Raw genomic sequence first — 21,742 nt, forward strand, 5'->3', positions numbered from 1 at the left:
CCCAAAGAGATAAAGATAAATCATCCAGTTTTATCAAGAAAGGGATGTTGATGAAAGAGTAGCAAGACAGAATTTTAAAATCAGTGGAATAATACATAATCATGCAGAAAATAAACTCTTTTCTCTAATACCATGTGGCTTAAATTTTAGTCACAGGGCACTAAGATGAAAACCCCCCATGATAAATGCTCATTTTGCTTAATGTTACATTAACTTGTCTTCTGCCACTGGTCTATGCAGTTTTCAAGGACAGCAAGCATATTCTATTTGCCTGTAAGCACTTTTAGTTAAAAGAGAATCACATTAGGAGAAATAAATCAAATCTTAGTTGAGAAAACTATTCCTATGTCTATATCCATCAGAGGTAACCACAGAAGAGATGCAAGCAGGATGCTAGAAATGTCACTATACATTTGTCCTGGAAATGTGAAGATACTCAGTAAATGTAATTAGATAGGCTACAGTCTATGTCAAAGCTTGACTGTTATCCAAAGATGAAAAATAGTGAAACTTCATGTAGTTGATCATTCTTCTGCTTCTAAAATGCCTAAAAGTACTAGAAATAACATAAATAAAAACAAATATGAAAATAACTTAATGGGCTTTCATTTCATCATGACGCCTCACTAAGAGAATTACAGAAACATGCCCTCCGCCCTTTAGAAGGTTAACATTGCTGGTGAGTAACAACTTACAGGCAAAAAATTAAAAGTCTGACACGGGGTAACACACACACACACACACACACACACACTGCACATTCCATTCAGATTTTTATCCAAACAAATCTGAATCAACTGACCTTTGTCCTCATGACTTTTTAATCTAAGAGGAAAGTAAAACACGACACTTTTCAGTTATACTACATTCATGAATTCCTGATAACACACCTACCATGTCATCTCCTGGGTGCCTTGAGGGAGTGTTGAATAAATGAAGATGCTCATTAGCATTTTTAGCTAATTAGCATTAGCATTATTATTTTTTGCGGATTCCTCAATGGCTTCTGCTCAATTTTGATCCAGGTGCAGCCACACTGAAGTTTCCTCTCAGTGGACCCCAGCTTGGGAAAGAGTGCCTTGATTTTAAAAGGTTTTGAAAAAGACTTTTAAAGGATAACAGGAAGTAATGTGTGAAATGACACATTACTTTGGATATAAGGACCTACTTTCTATGAGGCCTGCTGTATGTAATTTAGACTGCACTGCATAGAGGAGGCAACATCTTAATGACTTTTAAGATCCTCAGCTTCAATCATTAATGGTTCTAAGACAGAAATCTTTCAGAGAAGTTTGCCAATTTCTCTTATTTTTTGATACCAACCAAAATTACTTTGCAAAATGTCTTTGTTCCAAACAAATTGTTCCTCGTATGTCTAAACTTCCTTCCCAAGTACCATTCTGTCAACACAGTCTGTCTTTGTGAATTGTTACTGCAGGTTGGCACTGGGATAGTACAGGACATGCTGAGGAGAAACCAGAGTGTCAGCATACACTCCTATAAAATATTTCCCATAAGGCCTCACATAAACTGTAATATCCTATGACCCCAACAGTGTTCTAATCATGGGAAACAGAGATTAATAAATATTACACTGCTTTAAATGAGCCATGTTTCCACATCTATCTGAATGTGAATCAGATAGAATTAACTTTAAGGACTCAAAGATGCATGAAATAGCCTTTGTTTACACAGAGTGATTTCAAAAATGAGTTGACTACCAGAAACCTCACTTTTTCCCATATGCCTATTTTATTTATTAGACATTTTATTTTTTTCCCTTTAAGAATAAATCCTCCAAACTTTTATAAGACAGTTTTTTGATATTAAATAAAAACATTTTCTCCTTGTTACTTCTTTCTTCCTTTCTCATATGTCTGTGATCTTTATACATTTGTACTCCTTATTTCAAATGTTCTGTACCAGAGGAAAGAGAAAGAAAGGTGTCAGGGATATGGTAAATTTGTGTTTCCTTTGCTTTATTTTACTTACAATTTCTTTCCTACTCAGAAACATTTTCATACAGTATTATGTCTGTATCAATTTAAAAAAAACTATGGAAATAAATAGCACAGACATAAAGAATAAGGATGTGTGTATCACGTAGCATCCTAAATACCTATTTGAAAATGTGGAAGTCTTTGGAATATTTTCTTATTGAATAAAATTAACTGTACATATCTGTCACTAGAGATGTGCATTTTAAACTAAGAAGTTCTTCCTTGTTTGTAAAAGTAGAACATGCTGTACTTCATTGCAATTTTCTTTAAATATCCACAGTTGTTTTGTATATATTGTCAGAGTACAAGCTTAATTATTTCCAAAAGGAATGAAGCTTATGGAAATGAACAAAATTAACTTAGCACTCCCTTTTATTCAACAGAGTTATGGAACAGAAAAAAAAAAAACAAGTGAGACAGATGGATGGGTAGGGCCAAAAAAGGGAGGAGAAAGCATGGGGCCAGTTCCTAGTGAGCTACAAACCTGATGGAGGGTTGATAGAAATTGAGATTGGTGGGTCAGGCCAGGAGACAGGTCTAAATGGGAGAGGAGTTCTTAACAGAATCTAGAAGGGGGTTGGAAGTTAGAAAAGAGTAAAATTAAATGTGATTTCCTAGAAAAGGGAACTGGTTCTTAAATCTGGTACAAGGCATCTTTCGGACATTAAAATATTTCTACAGGGACAGGTATGTACCTTCCACATTTCTCTACAGACTGTTTTGAATGTGCCTTGAATTCACATCCCCTTGTTACAGAACAAACTGCCACAAACTCCATGGCTTAAAACAAAACCCATTTATTCACACACAATTCTGTAGGTTGGATTTCTGGATGGGCTCATCTGGGTTCCATGCCCAGAGTCTCACAAGGCTGAAATCAAAGTTTTGGCCTGACTGGGCTCTTATCTGGAAGCTCTAGGGGAGGTGTCCATTTATAGGCTCATTCAGGTTCTTGGAAAAATCCAGTTCCTGTGCCTGGAGATCCTGTGAAGTCCCTTTCTCCTGGCTGGGTGTCAGCTGGGGGCCTTTCTTGGCTCCTCGATACCACCTTCATTCCTTCTCAGTTGAACCCCACCATCTTCCAACCAGCAATGGCCCATCAAGTTCTTTTTATGACTTAAATCTCTGATTTCCTATTCTGCTGCTCACCATTGAAAACTTTCTCTTTTTAAAGGGGCTCACTTTATTAAGCCTAGCCCACCCAAATAACCTCCCTACAATGAAGAAACTGGTCAACTAATTAGTAACCTTAAGTACATCTACAAAATCTCTTTTGCCGTGAAGCATATACAGTGATGCCCCATCATATCACACATGAGGGAATCATACAAGAGCTACTGATGTCTTTCTCAGGCATCTGATAACCATATTCCTTCTGGAATTTGGATGACTGGGTACTGTCAAATATACTGAACACCACAAAAGCAGATTTCTTAAAAGTTCACTCAACACACTGATGATTTACATAACCAAGTAAAGCTAAATCATAAACTCTCCTTCAAAAATTTTTAAGAGTAAAATTACAGTGACTATGAACTACCAGTTAACAACAGAAAAAAAATACATGCATATCTCCATACTATAATCTTTGAAAAATGGTTATCAGGGGAAAGTAAGGACAGAAGATTCCAGAGTTTGCTACTCTTTCCCCATAACTCTTCTCAAAGAGAATGCATGATGGAGGTGAAGATAAGTGCACATATATTTAGAAACCTTATGAACAATTCCTCAATTTGGAGACCAGCTAACTGGCAGGGTGTGTAGAAAGTTCAGAGAGGATATACAGATAACTACTATAGTGAGGAAGTAGTCTGACCAACTTAGCAACTTAGAAAATTGCCATGCCAATTGCCCAGAACTAATTATGCCCAGCAATTTAAAAAAAAATCTAGCAAAAAGAAAGGGTAGGGGGAAGTGTCTGATAAATAAGATCACAGCCTCTGAAGGTCTGTGAAGTGGGCAGAGAACTGTTAGCATGGCCAAGGGAAACCTTTCTCCACCCCAGAAGAGCACTGTCATAGGCAAAATACACGTTTGCCTGCCATTCCACTCACCTAACTGGGAAGAGCTGCTGGTGAGTGGCAGGTAGAGCAAAAACATTTACCATCTGAAGCCAATTATCTGTCTGGAGAAAGTTCTAAGCATTCCATGCTGAACTGGAAAGAACGAACAGGAAGTCTGTGGGGATACCCAGACAAACATAACAAATAGGTCTACTGGACACTAATGCAAGTATTTAAAAACAATTTCAGAAGGAAAAGCAAAGAACAAGCCCACCAACCACAACTGCCCACAGCCCTAGCCAAAACATCCAATTCCTCTCTTCGTGCCCTGGGCAATGGAATCCCATGCAGACCACAAGTCTTCAAACTGAAGCTCTAGAAAAAAAATAAACAAACCGATGTCTAAAACAATGAGAAAGGAGCCAAGGAGAGTTCATTCTTTTAGAAAGTATTCAAAGGTCTTGGAGTAGTTTTCATATTAATCATCAGTACGATAAAAGAAATGATAGCACAAACATGCAAAATAAGGCATATTACAGGTTTACGGCTGAGCTAAGCACAGTACAGCTGCTCTGCTCCCAACTCAGATCTGCATATATACTCAGCAACCCCGCCTTCCACTCCACAGCTGGTCATGGAATTCTGGGGCTTAAGCAAGTGCAGTCTTGAAGCTACTGTCAGAGGCAAGGAACAGAGATCATTCTGCATACTTCCCTTGTATTATCAGTGAAGGATTTCTAACGAGTACTTTATAACTTATCTCGTCTTCTTAGCACATGTTTGTTTTCAAACTATGATGGCAATCTATCAAATAAATAATTTTGCCTAAACTTTTAAGTCTGTAAACATTCATTCTAAAGCACGCACAAACTTAGATTAAAACCAGCAGGAGCAAGAGAGAGGGAGGTGAATGAGGCGAAAGAGAGAGAAAAAAGAGATGCAATTTAAAATAAGATTTTTAAGATTTATTTTAAAAACCTATATAGAATTGTATAACATTTTTCTAAAGTGCATATGAAATATTTCCAAGAGTTTATTCTATATCAGGCTTCAAAAAAAATCCCATATTCATATAAGAGTATTTCTATAGTTACACTTGTTTTAAAGAAATTTCTTCTCCATTCTGATTTAATAGAAGAGAGATTAAAGTTCTCTTTCCATTTCTTGAGTATTTTCATGAGAATTTGTTTTATAAATGTTCTTTAAAACATTTATTTGGTTTTTAATGAAATTTTCTGTGTGAACTATTTTTATAATTCACAAATTTAAAAGTATATAAATAAAATAAAACAAACAAGACATGTCACAATTAGTCACTCTAGATTTAAAGTACATTTATGTAATAATCTCAAGGGGGAAAGATTTTTAAATTAGTCTCTTTCAGATGCCATAAGAGATAAGTGAAGGTGTGACATTCACCCAAAAGCCATCAAAGGTATGGTGCAAACACAAGAAAATGAGTAATAGGACCAATTAGCGATGCCTAAAAAGCCATTTAGAAATTGTGGATATAAAATATAAACATAGAAATAAAACACTTCTAAATTGAATAACAGACTGTGTCCAATTGAAGAGAGTTAGTAATTAGAAAGAAGTTTGAGGAAGTCACTCGGAACCTTGTACAGAAAGATAAAGAAATAAAAATTTGAAAGAGTATGGGATTTCAAAATTGTAGAACAGGTAAACAAGATTACACTGTATAGCACAGGGAAATATACACAAAATGTTATGATAAATCACAGCGAAAAAAATGTGACAATGAGTGTGTATATGTCCATGAATGACTGAAAAATTGTGCTGAACACTGGAGTTTGACACAACACTGTAAAATGATTATGAATCAATAAAAAATGTAAAAAAAAAATCCCCCCCCCAAAAAAAAGAAAGAGTATGTAAGAAACATGGAGAAGAATTGAGGCTACAAAATAATTCTAATATGAGGGCTTTTGAAAAGGAGAAAGATCGGCCTATGTTGAAGGAATCTTTAAAGACAAAACAGAAAGAGTCTAAAGTTTAGTTAGGACTTTAAGTAAGAAATAGCCTTTAGAGTTTAATAATGCACTAACAATAATAAGCATGATAAATAAAAGTACATTTCACTGGACACTCGGTAATATATCTGCAGAAAATCAAGTATACGGAGAAGTGTTAAAATAGAGAAAAGACTACAATTCACAGAATAATAAGGACAAGCAGTCAAGAAACTCACGGAGAAAAGCTAACCCAATGTCATCAGTAACTAGAAAGCACAAATTAAAGTTACACTTACCTTTTATATACATTCATTTTCTAATGTAGAAGTTAAATCATGTCAGATGTTGATAAGGATATGCAGAAAGAATCCTCTCACACACTGCTGGGACCAGTATACGTGATGAAGGCAAAGTTGGTGGACAGTCTGGTATCTAAGGAGACAAAACAAAAAAAGTGCATGTATTACAATCTGTCTGCAAGAATACCATTTCAATGTTATTCATATTAGTGAAAAAAGGAGCCCTATTAGCAACAATTTTTAACTAAAGTAGAATAAAATTATACCCTATAATACTATTTGGTACTTAGAGAGAATAAGATCAATCTACATGTTCTGACATAGAAACAACTGACAGAAGATGTTTTTTCAATGAAAAATATGTTTCCAAATATACATATGGAATAATACCACTTATTTTTTAAGAAGACAGGTAAGAAAGGATGTCAATCAAACAGTGCTTATCTTTTGGGAGAAGACCGAATTTGGTGCCTGTCCAAAGAGGAATTAAGATTTATCTGTAATATTTAAATACTTTTTATAATTATATGATTTAAATATTTTTCCCCAAAAGCAATAAATGCAACACTAAGGGTAATCAGGAACAGAGATGTTCCAGATGTTTATATAGAAGGGGAAAAAGCAAAGAACATCTGACAAGTATGGTTAACCTCCTCCCTAGTCAAAAAGTATATCAAACTTGATGTGCATAGAGTTAAACCCATCACCATTCTACAATGCCTCGAGAAAGGTAAGACTTATAGAATATATTCCAGATCTTTCCATAATGTGTTTTTAAAGTGCTAATTGTTTGCAAGGATCATCATTACATAGGTTAATATTTCACTTGTGATTTTTCCGGGTAATTCAGCACTTGCAAATTTATGTAAAGCCTTGCTTTGTGTTTAGCAAAAGCTAACTGTTCTCATCACTATTTGTAAGAAATATATACTTTGGGATTTGAGCATTTCTTTTTCAAGATTATGGTTTGGAACAAAGAATCTAAAGCCATTATAGAATGTTTGCCTTAAGAATCTTATAAATTGTAATCAGTGAATAAAGTTAGGAAGCTACCTAAGGAGCAGACCCTCTCACAGAACATAGTTTAGAGCTCAAGTAGACTAGAAAAGCGATTTACCTTGGTTTTTACCTAAAAAGATGTTTGGCTACAAATCACTCAATTCACGCAAGTTTTTTTAAAAAAAGACAAATTAACATGATAACATGATATGTGACAATCTTATTTATTTCAAATCTTTCAAGAAGTTTCTGAGGGTTTCATTTGAATACTTTCAGTTTTTTTAGTGTTATTGACAAATTTTAATTTATGCCCTTAGAAATGACTAACTAAGCTTAGGGGGAAGCTAGAATCAAATAGATTATAAATGAGTTGAATTAATAATAATCTTAGCTTGAATATTTCACCTGTGCAAGAAGACTAAATTCTGAATCTGAGCTGGTATCATTGAGATGCACTACTTTAGCAAAGCGAAGGGCAGTGTAGGAAGCACGAATGAGTGAGAATAACACAGCTTCATGTTACACCATACTTCTCCTTTGAAAAGCACTAGTTGCATTCATGAAAATGATTTTTTTTTTTTTACTTAATGGTCTCTTCTGATCTAATTAAGGGTAGATGGTATTATACTCAGGCAGCAGAGGTGGAGCATGAGATACATCAGGCCCTTGTGGTTTCTCCAGCTCAAAATGCAACAATGTCAATGTAATGCCCAGCGACGTCAATTAAAGGTGAAAAACTCAGGTGCTCTTTTGCAGCCTTTTCTCTGGCATCTTTAACACTGAAACAATAGTTTTGAAATTTCATTTTAGGTAAAGATTTGTTCTCGAGAAATAATGTCTTCATTGGGCTGTACACCAGAAGTTGACACAACAGTGTAAATTGACTGTACTACAATTTAAAAAAAGACAAAGGAGTACATGGAAACTTCTGCAGGTGACAAATCTCTCCATTGATCTTGACTGTTGTGATAGTTTCATTGGTGTGCCTATGTCAAAACTTACCAAACTGTATCCTTTAATTATGTTTCATTTATTGCATGTCAATTATACTTTATTAAAACTCTTATTAAAAGAAAGAATGTCTTCCTCTGAGCATATCTATGACATTTTTGTCTTATTAAAGTTAAATATTATCAATACATTATTTAAATGATGCAGGACAGTAACATACACAGCTTATTTCCTCTTTAGGAATATACTACTGATATATTTGCAGTAGCTCTTCTCACTGTTTGTGAATCTATTTCTGTAGTGCATGCAAATGGATGGCAGGGATAGCTGATAGAAAACAGAATGATAGTTACATACACACACACATACACAAAGTACAATTTGGTTAAATGATTTCATAAATAACCCATGCCTAATTTAGTGATGACTACACAAAATATTTTTTAGAAATTTAGAAAACCCTAATGTCAAAGATTTTCTACTTATTTCAGGTAGTGGAGTTTTAGACATAAGTCATGTATAATACTGAGATTTCAAAGAGAGCCAACACAGTAACATAAAATAAAGTAAAAGTCATGATCTGATATGAATCCAAAGTAGAGAAGAGTACCCTGTTTGTGGCTGTCTAATGCTTCATTTCCAGGTCCAAACATGTATTACAGGAAAATCGTGTTTCCAAGTTTAACTTATCTCTGTGACTTCTTACCTACCAAAAAAAATTACCAGAAATGATTCATAGCTAGATTGAATAAATGGATTCAAGACAAAAATATACCCATTTCCATGAAAGTGATAATGACAGATGATTCATTTTATTGCCAGTTCCTAGGGAATAATTGGCTTTGCTAACAAAAATGAAATACAATAAACTCCTTGCTGCATAACCTAAAAAGAGTATGTTGATCTTTTTCCTATGTGGGGATACAGTGCAAAGTATAACCAGGACACAGTTAACATGAGACATTAGCAGGTTTCCTGATACAAAAGCAGAAAATATATCAGTCAGCAGAAAAAAATGATTGTGATTTTTACCATTGTAGAGGAAAGAATACTGGATGTAATATGTCAAAAATAAAATGTTGCATCATTTGCATAGATCTGAATATTCTGATGACTCTGCAGTTTTTGTTTGCAAAAGAAGTTGTTACAAATGATGCTAAAGGAAAATTAACATCTCAGGATTAACAAAGCTGTTCTGAATTACCTTAAACCATTTTCCTTCTAATTTTTCTAGCTTCCAAGTTATTGGAAATTTTTTAAAAGAAACTTCAACACCTCACATTTATTAAATATTTTCTTATTTAAAAAAAAGAGATTCTTTTGCAGGCTAGATAGTCTTCACGCAAACACCAGTATTTTAAAATGTGTTCTCAGGAAACCTAAAAGCTTTATTTTTGGTGATAGAGTCAACATGCTGTCAGTTACCTCCTCCGAGATGCAATTACAGTAAGCACTAAATAATTTCGAGCTTCCGGCAAGAGGCTATATCCAAAAAGATTTCCACAGACCTATAAGCAAATTTACCTCTTCCAAAAGAACTAGCAGAACAAAACCTCACTTAAGCTATTTTCTGACTGTTAGATCATGATGGAAAAGTTTAGTTATCAGCTGGTTTTCATTATTGAACAGTACCTTCAAGAAGCAAAATATTAAGATTAGTTTTTCCTTTAATAGACTGCCAAGAAATTCTTTGTCACCAATTTAAAATTTTCTGAGAAGTGAGAGAAAATTGAAAAGCCACCTGCAGTTTGTGGTAGCTTTTACCATAACTATCTTACTCTTACTATGTGAACTTAAATTGCACATCATCTACCTAACTCCCAGATGCTCAAAAAAATCTATGTGTATCCTCCAAAGATCTCAGAAAAGAAGGTAGGAGATGACTAATACTATTTCCACAGTACATTTGTGGAGACTAAAAAAAGGACGTAAAAATTGATGCATCAAATGTCTTAAAGATTTTTAGTGGTATAAGTGGTAATTCAACCCTTGTTTTCTGTTAAATCTCCAAATGCAATTGTCATTGTCAAACTAGAAGTAAAAGTTTACTGGGGAGGAATTGTTTCAGTGAATGTAAGAAACACTGTAGTTTATGACTATAGGTACTAAGAATTATTGCAGAGATCACTTTTCTGAGTCCTGACACATCAAATGATGCAGAAACAATAACAGACTGCCTAAATATTAAAGTTTTAAAGATGGGCTTTATTATAACTGAATACAGTATTGCGTTGATTCATGCCACATAGAAGAAAAGTTGAGGGTACGTGAATTGGATGCCCTGTGGCTCTGAATCTTGCTATTCTAACATTGTTCTATCTCTCAACAGAGTGATTTTACTGTCCAAGTGAGTAAAAGTGTCTTTTCCCATAGCTTGCCTAGTCATTCTAAGCCCACTTCATTAACTCACTGCCCAGAAAAGTAACTTAACAACACTAAAAGTAAAAACTGCTATTTAAGATCAAGTTCTTGTATCTTTCCAACATAGAAAATATTCTACAGTGGGCATAATGGGAAACCAGAGAAAAGCTAGTATGTTTTATTCAGTGTTAAATGATCCATCTAAGTATCTAGACAGGTATTTTTAATGGCTTTTTTTAAGGGGGGTTAATTAGGTTTATTTATTTATTAATTTATGTTAATGGAGATACTGGGAATTGAACCCAAGACCCCGTGCATGCTAAGCATGTGCTCTACCATGAAACTATACCGTCCCTACCCCAGGCAGGCATGTTACCTCAGGGTATCATCTATTATATAATATAGCTCTTTTCACTAAACCCAATGTTTATATAAATTGAAAAACACTGTCCCACTGATGGATGTTACTGAAGAATATTTAACTTTAACTTCATTTATGTTTATTCTTTCACAGCTCTCCATGCTTTTCCTTAAGAGAGTAAATTGAATAATTTAAAAATGTTTATATTGAGTCGCTGCTATATGTCAGTCTCTGTTGGGATTCAGAGTCGATTCCTCTAAAAGCTGACCCACAAATAATGACCTTACTATAAGGTACTCATCCCTCAACAGTATAATTTGAAGCTGTTCTGCTTAAAATTATTAATGGACAATTACAAAAGTCCTTCAGTAATGAAAATAGCCATAGTATACTCAAATTTTGTGTACCTTTTTTGCTTTGTTATTTAGAAATTTTCAATTTGGAATCCTTTTAAGTTAGAACATATCAATATAATCTAAAAGAACAGAGAAGACTTTGAATATTTTTATATGTGGAATCTAAAAAAAATACAATTTAACTTACTGACAAAACAGAAACAGACTCAGACACAGAAAACAAATTTATAGTTATCAAAAGGGAAAGTGGGATGAGGGAAGGATAAATTAGGAGTTTGGGATTAGCAGATATTAATGACTATATATAAAATAGATAAACAGCAAGGTCCTACTGTATAGCGCAAGGAACTATACTCAATATCTTATAATAGCCTATAATGAAAAAGAATCTGAAAAATTATATGTTATATATAATTAATATATAGAAAATTATATATATTTATATGTAATATATTTACATAATGTATTTATATGTTTATACAATATTATATAATTAATATAATATATAAATAATATTAATCATATAATATATTAAATATATATTAATTACATATATATGTAAGTGTATACACACACACACACACACCTGAATCACTTTGCTATACACTGGAAACTAACACAACATTGTAAATAATCAGTAATTCAAAAAAAAAAAAGAAAGGCAGTCATTCAACAGAAAAATGCCCTATAACTGTAATATCTACCCCCACTTTTATTGTTCTTTCTTTTTTTGGCATAAAAACTTTATTTTTCCTGTTTGGTACTCATATTTTCCTACCTCAAAATATCTCTATTATCTTGCTTTTATCATTCTATTTCTTAGAATTTAAGAATGTCTCTCTGCCTTTCCTAGATGACAATTCTAAAAAAATCCAAGCTCTTCTAAAGATTCTTCAGAGTTGTATCATCTGTAAATAGTGTCTTTTGGGAACCTCACTCCTTAACTATTATCCAATCAATGGCCACCCACTGCGTGTCCACCTGGAATGTGCTATATTGGGAGTGGCCCCTTTGAGAAACAGATTTCAAAAACAGCCAAAGCATCTGCCTGTAAGACCTTGATTTACGGGAAACCTCTTATGGGAAACCACCGATGGTTTTTTCAGTACACCGTCTTAATGATATCGCACATATTTAATAATCACCCATTATGTACCAGGAAATTTTCTAGGCATTGGTGTAGGACAGTGGAAAAAGGAGACAAGAATCCCTCATTCATAGACTTTACATTCTAGTATATATCTCTCTAAACAAACAGCATCTTGCTGAAACTCACTACCAACTATTCCAAAAGTAGACATCTTGTAACTGAGAGGTCTAAGGGACATCTAACTGTGTACTGTGTATTGTCCCTGAGGCCTGTATTTTTTTCAAATAACCTCATACACCCCCTTTCACATGGAGTAACACACAATGTATTGATTTAAATTTATGTCTTTATCGTACAGAAAGATTTGAGAGTGACTGTTTTAAGCATTTTATCTGACAATTATTTATGCCTATAGTTTTATTGAAGAGCCACAATGAAGTCACACATATGAGAAAAAATAAGGATATGAAATTAAACTGCTATTAAAACTATATCAGCCAACATTTATTGAGCCCTTACCATATACCTGGCATTTTCCTAACCCATTTACTTCTATTAATGTGTGAAATAAGTACTAAAGGAAAGCGTAACACAGAGGTTTAAATAACCTGCATGACAGTGATTAAGCAGTGGAAATGGGGCAGGGCAGGGGGCAGAGGGCCAACTGGCATAAGGGTCAGAATTTTTAACCACTGTATTATGATGATTTCTTATATTTGTTTAAAAGTGTTCTAGGGTATGGCTTCAGATCAATTTAAATTAAGCAAAAAAAAATTTTTTTTACTCACCGTTTATATCTAGTCTAATGTTAAAATAATTGATTAATAGAATTCCAGGGCTATTAAGAAGAGATGAAGTTATGTAAAGATGTGAAAATAATACACATATATGCCACAAAACAATTCATTTGTTTGCTCTTTCATATATTGATTTGGGTTTTTTTGTTTGTTCTGGGTTTTTTTGTTGGTTTTTTTTTTTTTTGCCGATTTCTCTAAATATGCTGGTAAGCAGAATGCTCCGTCAATGTTTTACTTTGAGATAGCATTCCTCCTTGAAAGAATTCACCTGGCTGCTACAATTTCATCCTTCTGTGCCTCAGTCTTCCTAATCTGGCCTCTTTCTCATTTAAAAAAAAAAGTGTGTCCTCCTACAAATTCATGTTCTTTTCTTCATAAAAACAAGCCCCAGAACTTCCAAAGTGCACATTGGAAGCGAAATGCCACATGGAGAGGGAAAGCTACACTACAACAATTTCCTTCTGGAAAATCACCATCTCCTGGTGCATGCTCACTGACTCCTACTGGCTCTGCTCACAGACCTCCAATTCCTCTTCCTTATATCTAAGTATGTGAGTCTAAGTCTAGGGAGATAGATATACTCAAACTAGGATCTCTATTGGAGTAAAGTAGGTCATTCCAAGAATTTACTCAAAGCTAAAGGACAGCCAAGGAAAAGACACAGCAGATGGTAGCACAAATCTAGAACTTCCATTTGAAGCAGGCATTTTACTCATTTCCAATCTATTGTTTACCTTGTGGCTCCCTCCTTCTAAGTAGCTGTTTCTACAGGGCAGAGACTCCATTTAGCCTGGACCAGCTCAAGCCCCCAGCATCAAAGTAACGGGCCTCTACTCTTACAGTTCTCTATTGGTTTCCTTATATTCCTGGGGTAAATGACACCAAAATTGACCTCCATTTTTTGATGTCTTCAGACCTCTAGGGTCTTCATAGGACAGGTACTTCTTGGTGTAACATGGCAAGCACAAGATTTATATACTCAGAGTAACTGGAGGGGAGGGTCAGAGGCAGCTTGGAAGAGAATGTCTTTTCCTTATCTTTTCCTCTTAATTTTGCCTTTCTGGTCAGAAAGTTGCCTTTGGGAAAGATAAGCAAAAACAATCAATACTTTAAGCCTTTATTGGTGTCTGATGATATCACAGTCTGGACAAGTTAGAGCTTAAATGGGACACAGCAAACAACTATATATGTCTATTTCATCCGTGGCTGAAAAGAGAAGTCGTCAGCCAACTGTAAAAAGGGATAGATGAGACATAAAAAAGTATTAAGACAATAACGGAGGAAATCCCTTAGCCTGCACTGATCTGATAGTCCCACAGTACGAAACAGACACTAGGAAGAGTCCACAAATGCTGAGCCTAAGAGTGTAATGAATACTACTAAACACTTAATATAATTATAACTCCCTCTGCAGCTAACAACAATCTATTCTGTAGACCAAGAGAGAAAAGGAACAGCAGTCTCCCAAGGACTCAGAAATTCTGGAAAGAAAAATGTGAACATTCTGACAAATCTAAGTACAAAACATCTCACATACAGAGCTTGAGGCAGTCACTGAAATGGTAACGCAGGGTTTGAAGACAAACTAAGACCAAACTTCCAAGTGCTATTTAGATACAATTGTGAACATTGCCATCCATGAGAAGAAATCTCCATTTTCACAGGCATCTGAAGGACTGCTGTACAACTCAGACAGTGGCAGCAAACTGGCTTCAGGGATGTGATAAGAAACAATGGAGCTAAAGCAGCAGGGCTGAGGGACTCAGAACCAAGAAAGAGGGTAGATGTATTCTTCACCAAGCCCTCAGGGCAAGACCAATATCCCAGTTTAGTTCCTTCTTACTAACAATCTGTGAAAGTAACACTATGAAATGTGAATTGTGACTAGGAGCCTGGGAACTGTTGAAGACAGTAAAAAAAAAAAAAAAAAAAAAAACAAGCGAAACAATTCGGGGAGAAAAAGAAAAGTGACTGTCGTTACCAAGTCCAAACTCATTCTGCTCACTCCATGATGGGCCAATACATCGGGAGACAAGGTGTCGGGGCAAGGAATAACGACTTTATTCGGAAAGCCAGCAGATCAAGTGATGGCAGACTAAGGTCCTGGAGAACCATCTTCCCAAAGTCAGAATTCAGGCACCCTTCATACTAAAAAGGGGAGAGGGTGTGGTTGGTTGTTGAAAACTTCTTGGTGTTGGAATCCTTTGTTCTTGCAGCTACCCATGTGGGTCAGGTCATGGTGTCCCTGTAAACTTCCAACAAGACAAATATTATTTTCTATTCTGCAACTTTTTATCTCTATATGAATGGAAAAGTATTATACCCTTAAAGGTTAGAGTCTTGAGAGTGGTCTACCCTGTCTATTTCAGGCTATGGGTAACATTCTTTTACAAAAGGTGCAGAACCAGCATGACAAAGCACAGGAAACAGCACAGGGTTAGAGCTAAAGGAATAGACCTAATATGGAATCAGATTTGCTCTTTTCTATTACAATTTAAGTTTAATCCTTGGGTGTAAAGATAGAACTAGGGTTTCAGTATAATTTTTTCTTCTTCAAATAATGAAAAGAGGGAAGAGAGAGATCATCTTTCTGCACCAGTATTAATAACTATAGCTATCCTGTGCTATGTAGTCCCTGGATTCTAAATAGATTGTATGAGACAGGCAGGAAAATACACCTTTTTGCAGCTGTGTAGTTCCTCCCAATGCCCTGGCCCTACTTCTAAGTGGCCAACTGCCCCTAGAATCTTCAAACTTTCCAGTTCAGCATGTTTTTTCTTATCTTTGTCCAAAATGCCTCATCTCAAACATGACCTCCCTTCTTTGTGACCTTCCTTAAGGCAATGATATAGCATCACTCTAATTCATTTGTGACTCCTAGAGAGGTCTAGTCACATATTAGCCAACGTAGGCCTTCTTTCCAAATTTCTACCCAACGATTGAGGGTTAGGTCAAGAAGTTAGAATTACACATTATACCTTCACCATTTATATGGATTTTATTTCTTCTCCTTAGTTTTTCAAAGACAAAGTGAAAATCTCAAAACTATGCTCCTTGAACAACAGGTAATTATTTAGTCTGAACTAAATGGTTATCATTATATATTTCTAAATTATTTTCAAAATGTATTACTCAGACTTCATATTATAGGTGGACATGTAGTAGGTACCAAACTATAGGGGCGCCTTTGGAATTCTAATCTTCTCTATCCCTCTGATGGAATTTATTAAATTGGGTTCTGTGACTACAGAGCACATAAGGGATTTGCAAAAAGTTAATGTCTTTTTTGCACTTAAATCATTGCTCTACTTTTTTAAAAGTTTTCAAAGGACACAGGGACAAAGATAATATACTTAGACCTAATGCGCTGAAGTCTCCGATAGTTTCATTTTTTAGTAGAAAGAGACCATCTCATTTCTATCACACAGTTTCTTCCCGAATGAATGTCTTCCACATTGCCGTATTGTGAAGCAATATGTTCTAAACATTAAATATGTTAACTTGCCTTGGGAATAGTGGCCACCCAGATTCCAGACACTATGTGATTTCATGTCACCTCTCCCTCATACGTTATAAGCCACAAGGTTGATGCTGCCTTTGTAACAATAACTTAAAGGGCACATATTTATAAGATTATGGAAATAACTGTGGTAGTGTGTTTAAAATTGGGTTTTGCCACACATTTATGTGTTCCTAATTAACTTTGTTACTGAGTACCATATTTTTTGAAAATGTTCAAACTTTTTATAAACACTCTATATATGATATATGTATATAAAGTAAAATATGTATGTGTATAATTTGTTGACTTCTTATTTATGCCCAGCCTTGTTAAAGGCAATTTACATTCATTATCTCATTTTTATCCCCATTAAAACACTCTGAAATAAGAGTTTACTGAGGCACATAAAAATTAAACAGCTTTCCCCAAGTCATACAATTAGTGCAGAATTGTATATGAAATGAATTATATATGAAATGAATTATATATGAAAATGAAGTGAATTATACTATATTATGAAATGAATCAGCGAAGATGGGTGCCAGTTAGGGGGTGCTGCAGCAGAATTTCATCACCAAACTTTACAACATCCTACTTGACATTTGACATTTGACAATAGTCCAGCATCTCACCCAGACAACATCCAGTACATGGAATTCAGAGGCCTATGCTCTGAGGGGAGGTGGTATAGTAAAGCTTCAAGCTTCAAACACCAGAAAAAGCCCTCTCCCCACTATCAGCCCTTCTGTAAGCAAGAGTCCAGCTCTCTAGTAGACAATTACAAAGAGCTCTGACATTTCAGTGGCTATGTATTTCCCACTGTCATCAGGAGACTAAAGCTGTATCAGATAAATTCCTCATAATACTTTCTCAGTATTTTATATTGACAGATCAAATTAAACTTCATTCAAATTAAAATAAACTAAACCATGGAAAGCCCAAACTAATTCATTCATCATGAGTAAGGGGTGCTATTCTAGATGTTGTCATAGTTATTTTAGTCTGTACATCATACGATTTTCCGGAGAAGAAATAGTACATGTTGCATTCGTATTCTCTGCCAGGAAAAGATTAGAGAAAGAACACGCTGTATGATCTTCTGATTTTTATCACATTGATATAACCTACACCTCATCACATTACAACCTTGTTCAAGGTCTTTCAGAAACGATGATTTCAGTTTGAAGTCATTGAAGGGATCTTTCTAAACCTCTGGGATGTCCAGTCTGTTCTAGATGAGGATTTACTGGTCTGGATTCATCCATCTATTCACTCCATTATCGTTCTGTTTATTTCAGCTGCTTAAACAGTTACCTAAAGTTTCTACTATAAATTAGACTGCAACAAGAGTATTCAGAAAAAATACATATACATATATCAGTATTTGTTATTTCAGCAAAGAAAATCCTTTAGCTAAATAGACCTGAAATCTAGTCATTATCCTCTGTACAGTAGGGCTTGATCTCTGTTACTGAGCAAAAGCGTTTATGTGTATATGTTCATGCAAAATAAATACCTTAAACAGATGAAACTATTTTATTTCAACCAATGTGATGTCAGTGTCACTTAGTTATATTTGATATTTGCAAGTGCTCTGCTTTGTTCTAAAAATGGGAGAGGGGGATAGAACAGAAGGGAATCTTAAAGAGTAGGTTATGATAACATATCTCAAAGATTTTCAATCCAATAAAAAATAAGACAGAGAAAGACAACTGCTGCATGATATCATTTATATGTGAAATCAAAAGTTTTTTTAAAATGCATATAACAAAGCAGAAACAGACTCACAGATATAGAGAGCAAACCAGCGGTTACTAACAGGGAGAGGGAAGGGGCGATGGAAAAGATAGGTGAAGGGGATTAAGAGGCACAAACTACTATGTATGAAATAAATAAGCTAAAGGATACATTGTACAGCACAGGAAATATAGCCAATATTTTATAATAACTATAAATAGAATATGACCTCTAAAAATTGTGAATCATTACATTGTACACCTAAAAGTTATATAATATTATAAATCAACTATGCCTCTCTCTCTCTCCCTCTCTCTCTCTCTTTCTCTCTCTCTCTCTATATATATACACACACAAACACAAGCATAGAGAGTCTTACAGTATCACAGGAGGATGAAAAATAAAGATTGCTTTCCAACCCATTTGACAGATACACAAACTGAGGCCAATGTTTTCCAAAAATTTCCCCTAGGTCATAGAGTGAAATTTTGGTAATCAGCATCTCTGTAAAGAGCACTCTCTGCTGTGAAGAATACAGTAACAATCCTTACAAGACACTCTGTTATTAAGTACTCTCCTTTTTCATTCAAACTGGAAATGTAAGGATGCAAAGAAGGCAAGATTAGTATGGAGAAAGTGGACTTGGGCAAGTTCCTGAAGGGTGGGAGTAATTTGAATGGAGAGAGAAAAGGGCATCTCAAGTGTGCAGGGTCAACTGATCAAAGGTGGGTTGGGAAACCACTGATTCACTTTATCGGAACAAGAATTTGTGCAAGAGAAGTAAGACTGAAGAGATGTTAGAAGTGCTTCTCAGTAAGACAAAGAAATCTGAAAGCCTAGTAATGCATTGCAGAAAATAGTAAAAGAACACAGATTACTCATTTTTCCAGCAGGTATAAACAGCAATCAGATGTGCTGTCCAATTTCACCATTTTGTAATTGACAACTAGTAGAGTCTTCCTCCTTTCAAGCATTCCACCCTTAGCTTACTATTTCTTCCTGTTTTTTTTTCTTTTTCTTTCCTTCTTGGTGAATTGTTATTTCTGAGGATAGCTCTGTTTTTTAAAACTATGTAATTTCCATTTTCAAGAAAGAAAATCTAAGGTTTCAACCACTACCCTTCAGGTCAAAATTTTGAAACATTCCTTTTAATCACCAATCAGTTAGAAATTAATTGAACAGCAAGTAAACCAGGAGAAAATCAGAAGGCTCAAAGTTTTGCTACATTAGACACTTTCATGACAGGAGCTAAAGAGGGTGATTTTTCAAATAATTTTCTCTGGAGCTCCAGCACCGCAGGGGAGCTACTTCATACAGAGCAGCTACACTTCTATTTGTTTTATATTTGAAATACTAAATAAATGTTTATTTGGAAAAAAAAATGGCTTCAATGCCAGCCCATTTTTATTCTGCCCTGAGTTCAACACTGCCTCTCATCCGGATTTTTTTTTTTAATGCATTAAATGATGGGCTCAGGTTTTCAATTATTTCAGCTAAGGAGAACACATTTAAGACCAACTCACAGAACATGCTGGAAGATTTCATCTATCTGAAATCTTTGTTAACAGACTGAAACAACAAACCTGAATAGAAAAATGACATGTTAGAGCCATGCTGAAGACATGTAATAATTAAGAGACAAAAATAAGTTTATTTCTCAAAATTCTGGTAGAGCATAATTGCTACTTTTTTGTCATTGAAGTATTGTTGATTTATAATGTGTTAATTTCTGGTGTACAGCATAGTGATTCAGTTTATATATATGTATATTCCTTTTCATATTTTTTTATTATAGGCCATTACAAGGTATTGAATATAGTTCCCTGTGCTATACAGTAGGACCTTGCTGTTTATCTATTTTATATATAGTAGTTTGTATCTGCTAATCCCAAACTTCTAATTCATCTTTCCACTCCCCTCTTCCCCACTAGTCACCACAAGTTTGTTTATTATGTCTGTGGGTCTGTTTCTGTTTTATAAATAAGTTCATTTGTCTCATTTTTTTAAGGTTCCACATATAAGTAATATCATGTGGTGTTTTTCTTTCTTTCTGTCTTATTTCACTTAGTTTGATAATCTCTAAGTTCATTCATGCTGCTGCAAATTGCAAATAGCATAATTTAATTCTTTTTTTAATGGCTGAGTGATATTTTACTGTATATATTATACCATAACTTCTTTATCCAATCATCTGTCAATAGACATTTAGGTGGTTTCTATGTCTTGGCTATTGTATATAGTGCTGCTGTGAACACTGGGGTGCATGTATCTATTCAAGTTAGCATTTCCTCCAGATATAAGCCCAGGAGTGGGATTGCTGGATTATATGGTAAATCTATTTTTAGTTTTTAAAGGAATCTCCATACTGTTTTCCATAATGGCTACACCAAACTATATTCCCACCAACAGTGTAGGAGGGTTCCCTTTTCTCCACACCCTCTTCAGCATTTATTATTTGTGGACTTTTTAATGATGGCCATTTGAACTGATATGAGGTGATACCTCATTGAAATTTTGATATGTATTTCTCTAATAATTAGTGACACTGAACATTTTTTCATGTGCCTATTGGCCACTTGTATGTCTTCATTGGAGAAATGTTTGTTTAGGTCTTTTGCCCATTTTTTGATAAACATACAGTTTACCAAAACTGAATCAAGAAGAAATAGATAATGTGAACAGACTGATCACTAGAAGTGACAAAAGTCCAGTACCAGATGGCTTCACCAGGGAATTCTACCAAACATACAAAAAAAAAAAAAAAAAACAAACTTATACCAATCCTTCTCAAACTTTTCCAAAAGATTGAAGAGGAGGGCACACATTCTATGAAGCCACCATCACTCTGGTGCCAAAACCAGACAAAGACACTGCCAAAAGAGAAAATTACAAGCCAGTATCTTTGATGAACATAACAAAAATTCTCAACAACGATTAGCTACTTTGAATATTGAATGTTATTATCTATGCATGTAAAATCTTAGCACAAATAATGAAAAAAATTAAAATGATGTATTAAGTTTCCAAAATAGTAGAGGGGAACATTTGAGTTAAATAAAAAGAAAAGCACAGTCAAGCAAAAAAATACACATATATAGGTGAGAAAAAAAGAAGTCAAATAGTAGAAAAATAAAAGGAAAAGATAAGAAGATAGCAAAAATCCAATATCATTATCCTAACAAATTAATGTAGCACGGTCTTCTGTGAAACCAAAAATTGTCAGAATGATTTTTTTTCCTGAGATATATGAGGGTTATAAGAATCATATTAAAAATAATTTCAAAACTGTAAAGCTGCAAAATATTAAATTGCA

The 21,742-nt window shown here is 34.6% G+C and overlaps 1 long non-coding RNA gene across 2 annotated transcripts in view; it reads right to left on the reverse strand.

Annotated features, from left to right (window-relative positions):
* Positions 1-1,739: 1,739 nt before the first annotated feature.
* LOC140685730 (uncharacterized) overlaps positions 1,740-21,742 on the reverse strand; it is a 62,101-nt gene continuing 42,098 nt past the window's right edge. For both annotated transcript variants that reach the window (XR_012059091.1, XR_012059090.1), the window contains 3 exons: positions 6,273-6,408; positions 2,485-4,378; positions 1,740-1,917 (listed from right to left, as the gene is read on the reverse strand). This is a non-coding gene — a long non-coding RNA (uncharacterized lncRNA). The remainder of the gene's footprint in view (positions 1,918-2,484; positions 4,379-6,272; positions 6,409-21,742) is intronic.

Source organism: Vicugna pacos, chromosome 15 (assembly GCF_048564905.1).
Source record: "Vicugna pacos chromosome 15, VicPac4, whole genome shotgun sequence".
NCBI classification, from domain to species: domain Eukaryota; kingdom Metazoa; phylum Chordata; class Mammalia; order Artiodactyla; family Camelidae; genus Vicugna; species Vicugna pacos.